General features: G+C 40.9%; 1 long non-coding RNA gene across 1 annotated transcript; it reads left to right on the top strand.

The window, feature by feature from the left end:
• Positions 1-3824: 3824 nt before the first annotated feature.
• Positions 3825-14642, top strand: LOC117871580. The gene is made up of 3 exons (XR_004644291.1): positions 3825-3906; positions 13272-13358; positions 14481-14642. It is a non-coding gene; the product is annotated as an uncharacterized LOC117871580 (long non-coding RNA).
• Positions 14643-15263: the final 621 nt, after the last annotated feature.

Genomic DNA, 15263 nt, shown 5'->3' on the forward strand with positions numbered 1-15263 from the left:
ATATCAGACCTGACAAAAACTGAAGGTTAGCACCAGTACACATCCCATGTCAAGCTACTAACATTGGGGAAAAAGCATTTATAATATCCTTGAGGCAATGGGACAGAGTCAAGGGTCCGAGCCAAAGCCCAAAGAAGTCAATGGGAATTTTTCCCACATGCATCTCTATTTGTGTGATAGCATTTTCTTCAAGTGAAGGAAATTGCTGTATATGTATTTTTCCCCTATTTGAATAAATCTTTCTACTTTAAGGAACTGCAGCAAAGATGATGGTTTTTGAGGTTTTTCCAAATTATTTTTTTGCCCCTGTTGAGTTTTATCTATATTTAGATGCTGCACCGAGTCTAAAAAAGCTAAAAGATACAAAACAGAATAGTGTAAAATATTCATCTTAAAACACACATAAGATAAATAGCATCTCTCTATGCAGTTACTGTTAACACTTGCAGCACTGTGCTATTGGTCCCAGCCATACCTTGAATAATCTGATATATAATGTACGTTTTATAGCACAAGGAACCCTAATTCTCCAAGATGTTGCTATACAGTCTTTAATCAAAATAGCCACACACAGCAAAAAATTGGCAGGGGTTACGTTGGTCTCAAAAGCATGATTTTAAAATAGTTACTTAATTATAATTTTGTTTATCCGATCAGTATACATAATTCTTCGCTGGTCACTTAGGCACTACACAATCTATAAACATCCTAACATATTTTAAATAACAGATTTTGCAGACTTCAGGAGAACAGAATTACTAAAACTTCCATTGCACCCTTCCCTGTATAACTGTGACCTATCATTCCAGAGGATACTGTCAAAAAAGGCTTTCTTAGCAGAACCTAGAGAACTGGGCTTTCTGAATATTTCAGCATAGAAAAATTACTTAAATAAGCAAATTCTTTCTATTGGAGATTTTTGTGGTACTTAATTAAAAATCACTAGAACATGGTAGGTTTCCTATGCTGTCCGAATTATAAGGATTTAAAATACATTCTACTGAAGCCCTTTATAAAATCTCAAGGATGTCACCCATTAGGATACATAACATTTGGTTCTGAAGCATGATATAAATTCACACCTGGCAGAACACAGCACATGATGGTATTTACTGATACCATCCAATGTAAATAAACAAATCTGACTGGAAATTTAAAAGGCATATACAATGTATTGTTTTCTTTTTACTCCCCTTTTATACTCTCTTTCCTTTCTTCACCTGTACACCTATCTCAAAATGAGTTTGCAGATAAGTTCCATGCTGAAGTGGACACAAGTTCTAGGACTGGCTAAAAAGCCTGGTCAATGGTGCAGATGGTTTTCCCTTCTGATCAGTTCTGTGATGTGGTTAGTCTTTCCTGCCCCAGGAATCAGATTCCTGTTTCTACAATGTGCCAGCACAAACAGCTGGGTTAAAAAGAATACTTTTATCAAACTACACTATCTAAGCAGAGCTACAGGGCTAAATTCATCAAAGGAACATAAATAGTTTAAATGTTTTCAAATTATGACAGAAAAAAAGGCTTTTTTGTAACTATTATTGAAATTGAATGAAAAGTAGCGTGGGACACTGTTGCAGGTAAGGGACAACCCCTGAGAGGGACTAAATGGTCCAATACTTGCTTGTTAGCAGAAAAGAAAACAAATGAAGTAAAACCACAGAATGTTAAAGGACAGAAATATAACCCACTAAGTCTGATTTGAAGTGCAAAAATAAGATGAGCAAAGCCAAAAATACCAGAGGAACCTGCTTTCCTTATATATGTTGGCAGCTCCCCTTCAGACCCAAATCTGTTTGGACATGAACAAATGAGTATGAACTTCAGATAAAAAATTAACCAAACTTTTTAATACAATCACTCCAAAAAAAAAAAAAAAAAAAAAAAAAAAGATTAATTTGGAGTTTGGTATGAAAAAAGAAACAGAATTGAGGTTTGTCTGAATTTGTTCACCCATCCCTAAATTCTTCCAATAATGGTGGTAGTTTAACCTATAATCAAATCCCCTTCTGGATAATCCCCCTCCCCCCTGAATTTACTATTTCTGACCTAAATCAATTCACAATCTTCTGCATAATTGACAATCCTAAGGCTTCAAAAGTCATGGGTCAGGCTCAAAAAATCACGAGATTGGCTCTAAAATCATGAGAGTTTAAAAAAATATTCAGTGTTAGTTTTCTTTGCTTTCTGGTTTCTGAACCTCTAGGGTACACTCAAGTCAGCTTTTGAAGATTTTTTCTGCTACCACGAGGGCCAGAAACTTTGAGGAGTTACTTATTTATTTTAAGTAAAAGCTGAGATTTTGATGCATTAGTTGGCCCCAGATATTGGGCTTTGAGAAGAACACCGATTATCACAAGAGTTGACAATACTGATCTTTTAAAATTTCAAATTATTTACTATTTAACCTCATTTACAATATGAGATTTCCTTCTATAAGACAAGTTTAGTTAATTATTCACAACTCATTGTACTTCCACCCAAAACCTGTTTGCTGTCCTCTACACTTTCAATCTCACCAGTATCCTTCCTCTAAAACTGTAGATAATATTCCACTAGTGCTTTATCTAGCACCAGAAAAATCATACCCGATATACATGTTACACCTTGTCTCCTGGTACTTACAATATTTGAAGTACTGAAGTATTTTAGTTGACCAGGTCATTTAGTCCAAGTGTTGTTGACAGTATTCAACTGAAATTAGTTTATACTCTACATAGAGGGGACCTGCTATCACAGGCAACCCCATCACTCAAACACATCCCCTTCAACCTCTTATGCCACCACTGATTTCTAGCACTGAATAATCTTCCTTCACAAATAAGGCCAGGGGGAAAAAATGCAAAGCACAGAAGTGACTGAAGTTCCTAAGGCACTAAGGGGATGTCCACACAGCCAGTGGGCTTTTTCTGACATTGGACTTGAAGATGTTGTTTCTGCAGTACTTCCATTCCCTCCTATCCCTGATAAGAATATGAATTGACTTCTCTTGCAAGGCAACTCATGCAACTGCTTGCAGATCACAGAGATGGCAATAAATAAATCAGCTGTAATATTTTCAGAAGCCGTTTTCTTTATTCCCTTAACAACAGGAAAGATGATACACTTGGTCAGTTGTTAATGACTCAAAATCACTAAGATCCTTTTCCAAGTGAAAACATCACAACCTACGATGCTAATCCTGACAGTTGCGCCTGCTTAGTTGCAATTTCTCAGATAGTTTCTCAGTCTATGGTAACATTAACAAGACACAAACTTTTATACAGAGAATTACCCATGGGCATTATCACGAACAAATGGAAGAGCTCATTAAGGCGACAGCATGGAGGTACAACTCTGGGTTTTGAAGATTGCTAGATACTTTAAAAAGCTTTCCAGCTAATCCATTCTCCCTACATAATTTTGCCAGTGATACTTAGTTCAGCTGTCAGTCCTTCTTTGTAATGCCACATGTTACACACATCAAACTTACAGATGTCTCTGTGCTTTTTGTGATGACATTGGGATTTTAAGCACACTTATTACATCTACATTGGTTTATTGCAAGTTGTTTTTAGAACAACAACAGTGTGGTTCATGTTTGTACATAGGATCCTCAGCTGAAGATTAAAGGGAAATTTGAATTTGAATTTATCTCCCTTTATGAATTTGAAGATTATTTCCTCTCATTCTTGTGATATCAATTCTTTATCCTATCATCTAGGCTCCTTGACATTAATTTGGCATGGAGTTATCAAGAAAAAACCCTCTTTAACCACATGAAAAACCTCTGCTGTCTCCTTGCAAATGAGTTAATGTATGCCTTCCATAAAATCCCTGCTAACATCTGAGAAGATCTTTAAAAGACCAAGAACAAAAACTGAAAACTGGCAATGAAGAAGAAAATGTATTTGTTCCACTACCATGGTGAGCATCAATTAAAGATATTTAAGACCAGGCTGAAATAAATGCAGAATAATCTAACAGATCTTTCAGTGTGTCACCTCACAGCCAGCCTAATTTATTGTCATTAAGTAAATGATGTAGCATGGGTCAGATTCCTAGCAGCTAGCACAATAATTTGAACATCTATTAAACAGAGATGTAACTGATGCTTAATACCGCATGTACATGGGTGATGTGTTAGCTTTTGCATCATCATGAGATTTACCTAGCATGCTCACATACTATCATTAGTGGTGGAATGAAGCAGCACACAGAGTATCTGTGCCAGATTTTCACAGCTAGATGTTTGATTTTGGAGTTCCCAGTTAGTTTTTTTTTAAGATGTTACCAATTGTAGTTTCACAAAGAGAACATCCATTAGCACTAATTATATATAGCCAGTCAATGATAAATTATGAGGTTAGAATTATATAGCAGCATTCTGTTGGGGACCAAATCACGATAGCGACTCCATTATTCAAAATCTTCCTGTTTTAATATAGGCAGAGTTGGTAGCACCACTTATTAAGATTGGCCAGCACTTCCCATTATAAGACCCTATTCTTCGTTGCTTATAACTGCCAAATTTTAGCTATTTGGGCTGAAAATTTTCACACCAGGTATCTGCCTCAGGCTCAGTTTTTTGAAAGATGTCAGCCAAAACAGTTCAGCTCTTTCCAAGAATGAGGTGAGGAAAAACTAAGTTGTTTTGCCCAGGCTAAAAATTCTTGTGAAAATTTTTTGAAAAGCTTTTGTTCCCCCTTGCTTTGGAGTAGGGACTTAAAATTAGCAGATGATTGGCCATTGTTTCACTCATATGCTTTCTGCCATCTCTGTGAAAATCTGCCCAAATTTGGGCAAATAAGATTTTTTAAAATCACAGCTTGCCAGCTAAAATTCCCAAAGATTTCATACATACTGCACATGCTCCAACTGGGGCTGAGCAGGGCTTTCCCTGGAGTTGCAGCTTTGGGCTGTTTCATGATGGGGTGGGGTGGGCACTAGAACTGAAAGCAGGGAGTCTGGCTTTCCTGTGATCTCAATGACCCCACTTCTGGCCCAGGCAGTGCGAAGGAGGAAAAACAGGCAACTTTAATTCTTTCATTTCCTAATTTTGGAGTGCTTGACTTAGTAACCTTAATAATGTTCTTTTAATATAGTCCAGCTCTCTCAATTCTGTAAGCATGCACCTAGAAATCATCAACTATAATAAAGGGCCACCTCATCTCAGTTATGGTATAAGCAGGAAATACACCATGTGGTACAATAAGTTCATTTGCCAGCAAAAGGAGCAACAGAATTGGTGATAGGGTAACCAGATGTCCCGGTTTTATAGGGACAGTCCTGATATTTGGGGCCTTTTTTTAATATGGGCTCCTATTACCCCCCACTCCCTGTCCCGATTTTTCACACTTGCTATCTGGTCACCCTAATTGGTGACCAGATAGCACGCTGACACTCAGTAACTCCAAACTTGACTTTCCAGGCCAGATGAGATTTAGTTAAGTGCACAAATCCCTAACTCCCATCGAATATCTCCTTTCATATGTCTCACTCCTCTTTTCCATGACTGGACCACTACAAGAGGCAATTGGCTTGGCTGAAATTAGACTGACACAACTGGTGCCAGCTGTTGCAAGCCCTTCATCTATTTATTTCAATGGATTAATGCACTAGGAGGAAGAAGAGGAGGAGTGTAGGTTTTTATCTGTATGTAAGGGAGACTTTCCTACAACTTTTTTGCAAACTTAAAATTGTTTTTTCCTGTCTATTGAGTGTTTAATCTTGCAACTGTAACAATCTCTTAACAATGCTCCTTTTAGTGCAATTTATTTTCCATTCCCAGCTGCATGTCATAATGGAGCACAAAAGCACAGCAGGCACCAGCCTTTTTTATTTTGAGTGAAACACTAGCTCTAGGGCAAATTTGATGAGCCATTTAGTCTAAGGTCCTTTGAAGAAAACTGGTGACTTGCTACATTATTTCACTAATTAAACTAGAAACAATTTTGTTGTTCCTACTGCTGGGTAGTCAGCCAAAATTCAGTGCTCTTCCTTTGTGAACTTCCTAACCTGCTCCTGATGTCAGCGTCCCAGGAACTGACTTACCAGCACAATCACATGGCAGAAAGATATCAGTGCCAGACACGCACTCTCCTTCCCTGCTTTGTCTCCCTTTTGGGGCAGGAAAGAAAACATTTAAAATATGGCCAAGTGTTTTAAGCTAAATCTCTTCACCTCTTTGCCTTTCCTGCCAGGGCCGGCTCCAGCTTTTTTGCTGCCCCAAATGGTGAAGGGGAAAAAAAAATGGGGGGGGGCCACGATCGGTGGCACTTCGGCGGCAGCTCAACCACGCCGCTTCATTCTTCGGTCTGAGAGAGACTGAGGGACCCCGCCGCCGAATTGCCACCAAAGACCCGGATGTGCTGCCCCTTCCCATTGGCCGCCACAAGCACTTGCTTCCTGCACTGGTGCCTGGAGTCAGCCCTGTTTCCTGCTACAGCTTTAACTATCACAGGTTTCAGCTTCTCTGCTGGCACAGACATCACTTGACAGTGCATCAAATGGCAGCATGACACCAACATACCCCTTTGCTATGCTACTTTGCTGTGAAGGAATTCTGCAATATTAAATTTGGGAATCGGGGTGAAAATTCAACTAACTCAGGGTCAAATCTCAGGTAGGCCATTAATTTCAGTGGATTTGCACAAATCTAACTAAAAGCAGAACTTAGATCTTAGTTATTCCCCGACACACCTGTCTTTCCAATTTTAACTGTACAGAATCCCTTAAACAAGAAATGGTCAGGACAGTAAATGGGTCAGTGTCACAACTTTCTATGGTTTCCTGGTCGATAACAAAAGAACTGAAACCTGATACAGAAGTCATCCTGGTTTTATAAAGAACATATATCATGCCATATGAACATGTGTTTTTTTAATTCAAATTATGAAATGATAGATTAAAGGAGTGCAACAGAAATGATCTCTATGGGTTTTACTAAAGCATTTGATACAGTGTCACAAAATCTTAACCTCAAAATTAATTCAAATCGGCTTGGATACAAACACTTGCAGATGAACTGAAAACTAGCTGAAAGAGGACTGTAAACAAAAAGGATGGTAGAAGACATCTTATTGAGATGAAAAATGTATATTTATTGAGGTTTGTACCTCAGTTGGACATCTTCGTGAAAAGAGGGGCATGGGACTAAAATTGCATGTTAATGAAATTCGCAGATGACACCTTAATTGAACATGTGAGAAAAGAACAAAATTCAGTGGCCTTACAACTCTGAATTTTCATTGGTATAACTGAGAGCAGAATTTGTACTTTTCATCTGATATGTCTAAAATTATAACCTCTGATCTTTGAAGACTCAACAGCAGGAACAATGAAAGGTCAGATGAGTTCACTTCAAAAAGTGAAGTTAGCCTTCTTAAAAATTAACACAACTTAACACAAATCATTAAGGCCTGTGGACAAATTTGAAGGATACTTTCAGCTAGATGTGGTCCATTCTCTCTGCTTGACTTATTGGTTTTCCACCTTGGATTTAGCTGCGATGCAGATTAAGTTTCCCAGACCTCAAGAAGAGCTCTGTGCAAGCTTGAAAGCTTGTCTCTTTCACCAACAGAAGCTGGTCCAATAAAACATATTACCTCACCTACCTTGTTGCTCTTTCAAACGGAAGTCTAACTTTCTCTATACACAAGGCCTTTAGCCACTTTTATATCTCCTGATCCTGAAGCAAAGAAGAAACTGGTACAAAGTACCGCAGCTTCTGGGCTGCTTTATTTTGTGCTAACTGCCAACAGTCTAATGACTGTTCTGGGGGCTGAGGTTTGCCAAGTGTAGACTACACAGCTGGGGCTACATCCTTTCTTCTCCCCCCACCCCAACACACCCTCTACATCAGAGGCTGGGACTGTGAGTGCTAGAAGCCTCGGTGTCTGCCTTATATCACTTGCTTCGCCCGCCCGCTTTCTGGATCCCAATAGGATCACTTGAGAATTACTCCACACAGGAAGAATCGTCAGGGGGCCAAGTTAGCTGGCTTTCTCGCTGCTTTGTACTGCTGAAGAAACAGCCATTATTTGGACCATTGTACAGATTTATTATATTATTAAATATAGAATTCCCTTCTGGAAAAAAAAAACATGTTAGAAGAACATATATAAGTTGCAAAGTCAAGTACTCAAAGGTTAAGAAATACCAGAATTAAGGTTACAAACGTAGTTCAACTCATCATGTGTATGCACTATGATATAGTTTTGAATTACCATCATCATCACACACTATTCTCCTCACAGGACCTCTGCCATTCTGATCATGTAGTATCACGATGTATGTTTGAACAGTAACACTAGTCCTGGGTTCCATCCACTCTTTCACAATTTCCAATCCAAAACCAACTATGTGATATTATAGCAGTCCATGAATACTCTGTCTAGAATGCTATGTGACCATTACTGGCTTCTAATTTTTCTGATTTCTACACTTTGAAGCTATTAACTATCTCTAAATTGTATTAAGATTCTCAGATATATATGTACACAAATAAAATAACAAGCTAATAAAAGACAGCAGAGGTCTTTTCATAACACCTCCTGCTATACGTAACAATTCAAGTACATCTGTTACATTCAAACACCTATAAATCTAATCCCCACCAGACCCGTTCAAAGTAGACTAATATTCTACATAAAGATGCCAATTCATGAAACAAAGGCATTTTCATGGGTGTGGCAGTAAACTCTGGTACCACAGCAGAGTAGATCAGTGAGGCACCTATCTGTGCCAATTACTTTAAATCCAAGCTGCAGCTTTTCCACTTGGAACAGTATTTAAAACCATTTTACAGGACTCTGTTTCCCTATTTCAGATGGCCATTTGTTAGTAGGACTGAAATAATTATTAGAGTTTCTTTTAAAATAACTGTGCCTATTTTCTGGTCTGGTAAGCCCTAACAACCTAACAAAGTCAAGGATTTTCTATATATACATGTAGTAGTGGATGTTAGATTTTTAGGCTGACAAAGCAAGACTTTATGTGGCTCACAGTATGCTCCTTGGAACATACTATGGTCTGTGCATTAAAAAGGGCTGTAAAACCATATGCAATATTCAAAAAGAAGTTATGGGTAACTGTAGTATTATGGTCATAATAAAAAAGGACCATTTGAAACTAAGGCCAAATCTCTGGCTCTGGGATATTTGTGGTGTTGCCAGGCAGATTTGCAGGACTTGCATAGGTTCCACAGTCGTGGAGAAGCCGTCTACGTGTTGCTAACCACTCCTGTAATCAAGAACAGAGAGTGTGACATTGCGGCCCTACGCATTAGTTGATAAACATACTCACTGCCTCTCTGAGCCTGTGACAGGGGAATTCTGCTAGAGGAGTGACAGAAAGCCCGAGAAAATCTTAAAGATTTCTGCAGCCAACAGAACACCCACAACCACACTGGAGCTGTCAGTTTGCCAACCCCAAGCACTCAAAATCATGAGATTGGCTCAAAAAATTATGAGACTTTAAATAAAATAACACATTTTGGATTATTTGCCTTCTGTTTTTTGAGTTTTTAGCATTTATGTTTTCAAGATTTTCTCTGCAACCAGGAGGGCTAGAAACTTAGTTCCAAAGAAGTCCAGCAGGATCTCTTTAATGACCTGAAAATCAAAAAGGAATCCTAACAATGAAGTGGAAAAATGGACAAAGTGCTAAGGATGAAGGCAAAATAATAGCATAAGAATATAGGGAAAATCAGAAAGTCCATGGCAGACCTAGTAAGGGACATAAAATGCAGTAAGAAGAGGTTCTATAAATATATTAGAAGCAATTGTAAAATGAAGGAAAGAGTATGTCCACTACTTAGTGTGGAAGGAGAGCGAATAACAGATGACCTCAAGAAGGCTGAATTGTTTAATGCTTATTTTACTTTGATCATCACTTAAAAAGATTAATTGTGACCTGATATTTAACACAATTAATATTAACATGGGCGGGGGGAGGGGGAGAGGAATACAAGCTGGAACAGGGAAAAGAACAGGTTAAAGAATATTTAGATAATTTAGATTTATTCAAGTATGCAGGGCCTGATGAAATTCATCCTAGTGTACTGAAGGAATTAGCTGAAGCAATCTCAGAACCATTACAAATTATCTTTGACAAGTCCTGGAGGACAGGTGAGGTCCCAGAGAACTGGAGAAGGACAAACATAGTATCTATCTTTAAAAGGGGGAACAAAAAGGACCCAGGGAATTATAGACCAGCCAGCCTAACTTTGATACCTGGAAAGATACTGGAACAAATTATTAAACAATCAATTTGTAAGCACTGTTGTGACAATTGGGCCTATAACTGACCCTAATTGTGAGTTTAACTCCAAAAATTGAGTGTAAATTCATAAAATGTCACAATGTATAATAAGAAACTTGGATGGGAACAGGTGCAAGAAAGCCAGACAGAGAAACTGGATTAGGCTCAACCAAAAAGGCTACATTGATATAATTCAAGGATTATTGAAATTATGCTTGTAAAAACAGAAGATGTAGAACCAGAAATTAACCAAAATTGGTGTGTCCGATAATAGGCATAATTTCAAAATAATGAGGGGATGGGCTATTCCACCCATCCCTCTCTTGTTGGGTCCTTACAGTAGAAACCTTTGGTGGGAAAAGTATAAAGGAACAAAAAGAAGAACAGTGAGGAAGAAGAGGAGGTTACTCACCTGTGCAGTAACTGATGTTTTTCAAGATGAATGTCCCTGTGGGTGCTCCACTCCAGGTGTTGGTGCATCCCTGCACCTTTGCTCGGAGTTTTTGACAGCAGTACTCGTACCAGTCGCGTATGCGCAGAGCCTGCCTCCCCCACACTGACTGTACCTTAATAGTATGCATGCACAACCGGTCTCCTCAGTTCCTTCTCTACAATAGAGGCTACCCCAACTCCGAAGTAGAGGGGAGGAGGGTGGGAAGTGGAGCACCCACAGGGACACTCATCTCGAAGAACGTCAGTTACTGCACAGGGTGAGTAACCTCCTCTTCTTCTTCAAGAGATGTCCCTGTGGGTGCTCCACTCCAGGTGACATAAAAGCAGTGTATATCTCAAGGAGGTAGGGACTTCGGATCTGGTAAGAATGCAGTAGATAATACAGCTCTGCCTAATCGTGTATCAGAGAGAGGGCCGTGAATAAGGGCATAATGCTTAACAAATGTGTGTTCAGAAATCAAAGTGGCCGCTTTACAGATGTCAGGCAGAGGGACTTTCGTAGAAAAGCCACGGAAGTAGCCACAGATCTAGTGGAGTTAATTCTGATGCCGGATGGAGATGTAACTTTCTTTATCTGATAACACAGTCAGATACACTCAGAAATCCAATTTGAAAGTCTCTGGGTAGAAATAAGTGTCCCTTTGGAGCGCTCTGCAATGGAGACAAAGAGGCTAGAAGACTAAAGGGCCTGGTTCTATCCAAATAGAAGGACAAAGCCCTGTGTACATCTAATGTATCCATTGTGGATTCAAAAGAGTTTGCATGGGGTTTAGGAAAGAAGGATGGTAGGTGTATGGGCTCATTGATGTGGAATGACGAATGCACCTTTGGAAGAAATTTAGGGAGTAGTCGGAGGGTAACCTTCTTCTTAAAAAATAGCATATACGGTGGGTCCACTATGAGAGCTGCTATTTCTCCTGCCCGTCTGGCAGAGGTGATTGCCACTAAGAATGCTGTTTTCATACAGAGGTGTAAGAGGGACCAAGTGGCTAGGGGCTCGAATGGTTGTTGAGTTAAGCAGGTTAATACTAAGTGAAGGTCCCACAGAGGGGTAGGAGGTTTAATGTCTGGGTATAGGCATTGGAGCCCTTTGAAAAAACGCTTGGTAATTGGATGAGCAAAAACAGAGGTATCGTTGATCATGTCATGAAAAGTTGCAATAGCAGCTAAGTGGACTTTGATGGAGCTGAAAGAAAGGCCAGATTGCTTAAGGTTTAATAGGTAGTCAAGTATGAACGGAAGAGGTGAAGAAGTAGGAGGAATTTGTTTAGTTGAGCACCAGTGTGTGAATCGCTTCCACTTTCGGAGATAGGTGATGCGAGTAGATTGTGTTCTGCTATGTAGGAGCACTCTTTGAACCTGCTCAGAGCATGCTAGTTTGTTTTGGGAGAATCATGTAGGAACCTAGCTTTGAGATGAAGCATGGACAGGTTGGAGTGAAGAAATCGGCCGTGTTCCTATGATAAGAGGTTCAGAGTGAGGGGCAACAAAATCGGTGGGTGAATTGACATTCTGGTGAGGAATGGAAACCATGGTTGTCTGGGCCCCAAGTGGCAAACAGAATTACCGTGGCATGATCTGTTCGTATCTTTGTCAGAACTCTGTAGAGAACCGGTATCGGGGGAACTGCGTATAGTAAGTCCTGATCCCATGAGATCATGAACACATCTCCTAGGGAATGTTTGCCCAGGCCTGCTCTGGAGCAAAATTTGGGACATTTTGTGTTTTTCGCAGTTGCAAAAAGGTCTATGGTTGGGTAGCCTCAAATGCGGAATATGTTGCGGATGATCGTCTCATTTATCTCCTATTCATGATCCCAGGGAAAGCATCTGCTTAATTCATTCACTGTGGTATTCAGAGCTCTGGGAAAATAGGTGGCTGATATCCGGATGTTGTTCGCAAGGCACCTTCCAGAGCTTCATAGCTTCTGTGCAAAGCGAGTGAGAGCGAGCTCCTCCCTGCCTGTTTACATAGAACATGCAGGTGATGTTGTCTGTCATTATCCATACATGTTGGTTCCGGATCAATGGGAGGAAGTGACTGCAGGCATTGAGCATGGCTCGAAGTTCTAGGATGTTTATATGTAGGGAGGTTTCGGTTGAAGACCATAGCCCCGGGGCTGTGTGGTGGGACATTTGTGCACCCCACCCTGTGAGGGATGCATTGGTAGTCATTATGAGGGATGGAGTATCTGGGAGAAAGGGGACTCCTGAGCAGAGGTTGGAGGGAACTGTCCACCATAGGAGAGAGTCTTTGACTCTGAAAGGTATGGATAGATGCTTGTTTAGGGTGTGTACGTTCGGTCTGTAAACCATGGCCAACCAAGCTTGGAAGCACCTCATGTACAGTCGTGCATATTTGACCACGAAAGTGCACGAGGCCATGTGACCTAATAGTTGTAGACAGTCTTGAGCAGTGACCTGAGGACTATTGTGAAGTTTCGTGGCCAATAGTTTCATGGTGTTGAAGCGGTCAGGCGGGAGAGATGCTATTCCTGTCTGGGAATCGAGGTGTGCTCCTATGAACTCCAGGTGCAGGGTAGGAGATAATGTGGATTTGTTTTTGTTTATTTGTAGACTAAGGGATAGGAAGCAAGTGACGGTTAGCTGTGTGAATCGAAGTGCTTCGTCGAGCGTTAAGGCTTTGAGGAGACAATCATTGAGGTAAGGAAATATTAAGACCCCTTGTTTCCTGAGGTAGGCAGTGACTACGGCTAGGAGCTTGGAAAAAACATGGGGGGCGGTGGATAGGCCGAAGGGTAGCACCCTGTATTGAAAGTGTGTCGAGCCAAGGGTAAAACAAAGGAAACGTCTGTGGGCCGTATATATAGTCACATGAAAATAGGCGTTCTGTAGGTCGAGGGCTGAAAACCAATCGCCCTGCTCCAGCACTTGGATTATAGTGATGAGGGTAACCATTTTGAACTTTTGCTTTTTGATAAATTTGTTGAGCTGCCTGAGGTTGAGGATCAGTTGCCATCCCCCGGTTTTCTTTTCTGTTAAGAAATAATGGGAATAGACACCCTTCCCTTTGTATTGTTCAGGCACGACTTCCACTGCTCCCAATTGAAGGAGATGTTGTACTTCTTGGAGGAGCAGTTGCTCATGAGAGAGGTCCCTGAAGAGGGATGGGGAGGGTGGGTGGGTAGGAGGCAAGGATAGGAAAGGGATGGAATAGCTAATTGTGACGACTTCTATAACTCACTTGTCGGTAGTAATGTTCTGCCATTGATGGGAGAATGGTCGTAGGCGGTGTCCAAAAATAGGGGCATGCGGTGTAAGCACTAAAGTGGGAATGTTGTTTTCTAACCCCTCAACTAAGGCTTCAAATCTACTTATTAGTCGGAGGGGATTGAGACACTGCAGAGGAATTGGGACGGCGGTGCTGGTATCTGGGTCTCTGGTGTTGCTGTTGTTGCTCATGTGATCTATGGAATTGCTGGGTGTATGCGGGTAAGGTTGGTATCTATATTGTAGCCTTCTGGTCATAGGGATTTGAATTCCTAGGGACTGGAGAGTTGCCCTTGAGTCCTTCATTGAAGGATGTACATCATTCGTTGTGGAGGCAAAGAGTTTGTCACCATCGAATGGAAGATATTCAATGGTACTCTGGACCTCTCGAGAAAATGAAGAGGAGGAGAGCCATGAACCTTGGCGAATCACCACTGCTGTAACAGTGGATCTTGCTGCAGTATTGGCTGCATCGAGGGTCGCTTGAAGAGCGGTACATGAGATGATTTGTCCCTCAGAAACTAAAACTGTAAATTGTTGTTTCTTTTCTTCCAGAATGTCATCAATGAAGTCCATGAATTTATTGTAATTTTTGTGGTCATATTTTTCCAGAATGGCAGTATAATTAGCAATGTGAAATTGTAACATGGAAGATGCGTATACTATATGTCCAAGCAGATCTAATTGCTTACTGTCCTTGTCGGATGGGGTAGAGCGGGGAAACTGGTGTTTGGTCTTTTGATTGACTGCATCTACTACCAGCGAGTTTGGCGCTGGATGAGTGAAAAGGAATTCAGAGCCCTTGGAAGGGATGAAGTACTTCCGGTCCACTCGCTTACAAGTAAGTAGGCTTGCAGCGGGAGTCTGCCAGATGGCCTTAGCAGGTTTCAAAAGGGCTTCATTGATCGGTAATGCAATCCTAGAAGAAGAAGGGGGTTGCAGGGTGTCCGTTAACTCAGGCTGCTGTTCAGGAACCTCCTCCAAGTTAATTCTTAACTCACTGGCAACTCTTTTGAAAATGTCTTGAAATTTTGAGAAGTCATCCGAAGATGTCGGGGAAGGAGGAAGTAAGACTTCATCAGGTGTAACAACTGGGTCTACTGGAGTGGAGGCAGGTTGTGATTGATCCTGCAATTGTGACGGTGCTGCCTGGTGCCTTACGTCAGTGGCAGGTTCATCAACTGGCGGTGCCAGGCAAGTGTGGTGGCATAGTGAGTGTGGTCTCGAGGATAAGGTGCCCATGGAGCCCAATATTGCCACTGTAGTGGGAAGGGAAGAGGTGGTGCCATCCAGGGGTTTACACATCATAGGTCAGGACCCTGAGAGTAGGACGAGGTA

Source organism: Trachemys scripta, chromosome 1 (assembly GCF_013100865.1).
Source record: "Trachemys scripta elegans isolate TJP31775 chromosome 1, CAS_Tse_1.0, whole genome shotgun sequence".
Taxonomy (NCBI): Eukaryota; Metazoa; Chordata; order Testudines; family Emydidae; genus Trachemys; species Trachemys scripta.